At 31.5% G+C, this 5358-nt stretch overlaps 1 pseudogene; it reads left to right on the top strand.

Moving 5' to 3' along the window:
• The first annotated feature begins 534 nt into the window (after positions 1-534).
• LOC107872569 lies at positions 535-2828 on the top strand (annotated as a pseudogene).
• Positions 2829-5358: the final 2530 nt, after the last annotated feature.

Raw genomic sequence — 5358 nt, 5'->3', positions numbered from 1 at the left:
AAACTATGCAACCATACTAAATTCGATGTTCTGAACGCGTTGGTGAAGTCAAATTTATGAATAAACATCATTTTCACAAAGTTGACCTCCGAAAGCCAAAATCATAATTTTCCAAACCGAAGGTCGAAATAAGATTTAAAAGCCGTAAAATCATACCAAATATGCTAACACCATAAAATCGATATTCTAGATCTACTGCCAAAGTCGTATTTTCTATCCGAGATCATTTTGATCAAATGTGGATCCCATACCCATATTTTCAATTTTCCAACTTTCCGATCAATAGGTTGAAATGAGCTCGGGTGCACCGAGACCCGAACCAAAGGTCTACCTAGCATAAAATCAATATTCCAAAGCTGCTGGCGCAATTCGTTCGATCATCCATCTCACGGATCAAAAGATATCCTCATAAGTCTAAAATAAGGCTTTCGAAGCCATCAAAAGCCACAATATCGCATAAATGATACCAAAATGCATCAAAAATTATATCAATCACTCCCACACCCCAAAAATATTATAATGCAACTACAGAAAGGGATAAAATAGTCAAATCAAATAAAATCATAGATTTTACATATTTCATCAAATTTTTAGATCGTTACATTTCTCCTAATGCTTTGTATTTTATCTTAAATATCCATCTGCAACCTATGGATTTTTTACCAGCTGGTAGAGTAGTGATGACCCAAGTATTGTTACTTTGTAGAGCCTCTATTTCTTCCTTTATTGCCTCAACCCATCTAGGGTCCTTAGTTGCTTCCTCATATGTCTTTGGCTCTATAACTGCAGAAAAAGTAAGTAAGTAATTCTGATATTTTGAAGATAAGTTATCATAAGAAACATAGTTAGCAATGTTATAAGGGAGTTCATGGTGAGCTGAATGCAGAGAAATGAAATCCTTCATCCATGTAGGAGGTTGTCTATTCCTAGAATAGGATTTGATTAGCATCAGTATGCTTGACTGAGTTCCAGCTGTATGAAGATGTTTAGTGTTTGACATTGTGACTTCATGTGATGATTTTAGAAGGTAAATGTAAAGCTTTTACGGACAAAATGTTTTGTCACTAATCACAACCATTTGTATTTACCTAGCTAGGTTTTCATAATTTGAAACTGAAATCATATATAAACATCTTAAACTTCATTATAAAGAGCATTATACAATTTTAAAAAAAAAAACATACTAAAAGAAGTAAGATAATAGCAAAAAAAAATTTTAAAAAAATGTCATATATTAATTAAGAACAACCAAAATGATATTCATGAGATGATATCTCACTAGATACGTTTAAATAAAAATCAACATTGACCAAAATTCATCTGACTTGAAAGTCTAACTGAGATATACTAAACATTAACAAAACGAAGATAAAGCATTTTTTGTAGCAACTAGTCTTGATTTCTACCTTCCACAACCTGTGTAAAAGATAATAATTCAAGATTAGAATTCATATGTTATGATATTATGATATACTACAACAACAATGATATTCGTAGCGTAATTTCATGAGTCTAAAAAGAATTCGATGTACACAGACCTTACCTCTTTCATTGCGAGGCTAGGAAGAATGTTTTCAATAGACTCTTGACTAAAAAAAATGTAAAAAATGCAGGGACGTATATGCTATATTCAGCACAACCTCATCATCCATATTTTCCATCATGAGAACAAGCTAATAGTAAATAGCAAATTAATATGTAAACATCAAATTAATAGTAAACAATAAATTTCTAGTTTAGAAACATGAACAAAATAACATGAAAATAGAGTAAACAAGAAAATTGAGATCTCTCATAGAACTTCTATTTTGTTCGACAACTTGATTTTTGATAATTGGAAATTCAATCCCAGGTCCAATTGGCAAAATAAACAAAGAAAGTTTTAAAAATAAAATTAACGAGAAGAGATTTATGTAGTTATTCATTGTACCTCAAGAGATAACTTGATAAGGTTCAATGATCACTGTATCATGAAAAGAAAATATAGTTAGGGGCTAAATGCTATAAATTTTTATCTAATTTAATTAAAAGAACTATAATAAAATTTATAATTTAAACTATAATAATTCTAACCTTGACTGAGACGAGCTCATAAAATGCTGCAGTTGTTTCAAAATATCATCTTGGCGCGCTAATATAATTTTCAATTGAGAATTTAATGATGTTATTTGAGATTGTTGATTTCTTACCACGACTTTAGTTGAATCTAATTGTTTCTGTAAATCATGTTGGACAGTAGCAACTTCTTCTTTCACCCTTTTAAGGGAGGATCAAGCTTTGAGTGGAGGGAATCTACCTTAGGATAAATGACATTAGAAGAGTTTTTGGTTAGAGCAGGGTGGTGAGAGAAGATATGCAACGAGCTGTGTACTCAAATGATGTTACATTTACTATTAGTAATGGTTTCACTCAACCTAGTAGTAATTTGACCATAGCATTTCAACAAGCAACCCAAAACCCTGGACATCAAATTGCAGGGAATAAAATATTCAATGTGGTTAGTACTACATCCTCACCGCTGCAGCCCCTTTTCCCCAAATAAACAACTGTGGAATTTGCATCAACTATGCAATTAGGGACAAGGGCTCCCATGCCAAATTTATCTGCAAATACTAATAGCATCATGTAGGGTGGTGTATGAATGTTCTAGTAAAAGAAGGATCCCCTGGAAATCTTGATACATCTTCTCTTTCACCTTCACTGTATGCATGTCGTGAAGGTGGAAGAGAAAGGAGATCATGCACCTCTATTGAAAAGGTTGTTCAGATAAGGCATAAGAGGATGATAAAGAGCAGAGATCTGCTGCCAGATTAAGGGATCGGAAGTAGGTAAATTTAACTTTTCTAAAAATTGTACTGCCACATATGTCTTTTCTTGGACAGTGTGAACTCTAGGTAAACCATAAACATACAACAATATAACACACAAAAGCTTAATAGTCATTTCTTGAAGTTTGTTTTAACTTCAGGTAATCCATACGTAATAGAGTGTATGGATTATCCAATAATAAACTGAATATACTGATATTATTTCAAAAGTCACTACTAGTTAACTATACAAGTGTTATTTTGAATCATGTGAACTTTCCAAAACAGGCAAACCCCATTAAAACAGTAAAGTTTTCTCATTCTGTAATGTACTTTTAGCTTATACCATCCTTGCAAGCATAGAAAGTGTGTCTTTGCATTTTTTTTCTAATTATATACAGTTAGCGAAGCAAATATTTTCTTCAGATTTTCATTGCCGGAAACGAAACACTCTATCAGATGTGATATACTACCCAAAGTAATCAGCAGCCTCAAAAGAAAGTGCATCACAAGCATAAAGAACTACTCAAAATATCAAAAATTATAAAATAGGATCGAAGGAATGTAAGAGATAAGCTTGTTAACATAAATTATAAGAGATCAATGTAGAACTGGAAAACACCTCCGCATAATCTATGCCAAGAACTGTAAGATGGATAGCAATTTCAAGTTACTGATTACAGAACTACTTTATCAGAGGTTATCCAAGTTAGGAAAGGGCATAATTTTATTAGGTTATTAGTTTAACCTCATCAATCAAAAATTGAACGTACCACACAAGACACAACAAAAGATCTAGAAAGGTTAAAGTGCACACAGACCTTACCTTAGAGAGACCATTTCCAGTTACGTATTGCACTAGAGATCTCAAAATGATTCATTAAAGGAAAGTGGGCATTAAGTCATACAATAATCCCAGTGAAGATAAAACAAATATTGGATAAGAGTGCAAAGACTTGTCATCTATACATATTATGAGGCATTTATATAACCCAAAAATAAAAATCAAAGTCAGCTACTAGTTAAACCATCCATTAACAACTCAAAGAAGTAACAGATTTACAATTCAGATAACTAAAGATCACGACAATTAATAATGTACATACAGTGATACCTTAAAATCATAAAACCAGTTATTAATCATGACTTAACAATCCCAAAATCACTCTAGAAACAACATGTTCCTGTTACATTGCCTCTAGCTACCATAACTGAAATCACTCAAAAAAAAATACTTTCCTACTCTGTTGCCTCTACCATAACCAAAATCACTCAAAAAACAACACATTCCTGATATCACTCTAAAAATCAACACTTTACTATTACACTGCCTCTACCCTAACCTAAATCACTCTCAAATACTAAGCATTTCAGTAAAAAAATATGCCAATTAATCACGTCAAAATCACGACATCTCAAAATCATATAATGACAATATCAATCATGAATCAAAAATTAAACTTCAAGGAAAAAAATAAATTCTCAGAGAGAGATGAGTACATCATGAAATTGGAGAAGTCCGAGTTGGCCAAGATAAGTAATGACATGATGAGCAGACTTAACAGGAATAATAAGCTGAACGAAATTCATCTTCTCCGAGCGCATCAGATCCATTGACGACATGTTATCTATGTTTTCCAGACGTCTTGAATTCAAGCACAAATTTAAATTAGTCAGACTTCAATACTAATAGACAGAGAGAGATCTATATTCAAATCTGCTCTCTGATAAAAGGGACACCACACTCTTCTTTCACACTGGATTTTTAGTTTATTTGCATTTTGGTTAACAGTGGGCAAAGGTAACTAGATACCATGGCAATGAAATTCGCTCGGCATCTCGTATATTTCGTTGTTTTTACTACTTTACTTTTCAATTCAGGATAAAGATAAAAAGGTATACACATAAAATTTTAATGTACAGTGACTTTGAAATAAATATAGATGCTGATTATATAAATTAAAACTTACAACCTACTTGGAATCGAAGAGACGACGAATTTGAGATTTGGACAGGGAAATTTAAGAGAGATTTGTTGTGAGAGGCGGATTTGAGAGAGATGGTTGAGAGCAGACCCTTTTGATTTTTATTTTTTAATCTAATTTGACCCTTTTGGCTTTATATTTTATAATTGTAATTGTAAGTACTAAAATAATTAAAATATATATATATTAACTCCACCCATCATAAAATAGTGACATATAATTATTTTTAATAATAAATATTAATTTATTAAAATAGTAGCGACCTCACGAGGTCACAACCTTTAAAATTTTACTGGCATTCTTTACGTTTTACAATTTTCTTTATAAATAATCTTAATTATTTTGGTGCTAACTTTTTTTGCTTTTTATTTTCAACCTTTTGAAGTCCCTAATATTGTGTTGCTGAATTTTTATTAACATTTACCAACTTCATGAGGTCTCTTTATTTAAAAATAAATTAAAAAATAAATTGAGGGAATAAGCGATCTCATGAGGTCTCTTATTTTTGACCTATTTTTGAGGTATCTTTATTTTTATACATCTTACAAATAATTACTAATAATTAA

The sequence above is a fragment of the Capsicum annuum genome, chromosome 5, assembly GCF_002878395.1.
Source record: "Capsicum annuum cultivar UCD-10X-F1 chromosome 5, UCD10Xv1.1, whole genome shotgun sequence".
Classification (NCBI taxonomy): domain Eukaryota; kingdom Viridiplantae; phylum Streptophyta; class Magnoliopsida; order Solanales; family Solanaceae; genus Capsicum; species Capsicum annuum.
The sequence above is the reverse complement of the archived record's forward strand: the minus strand, read 5'-3'. Positions and strand labels throughout refer to the sequence as shown.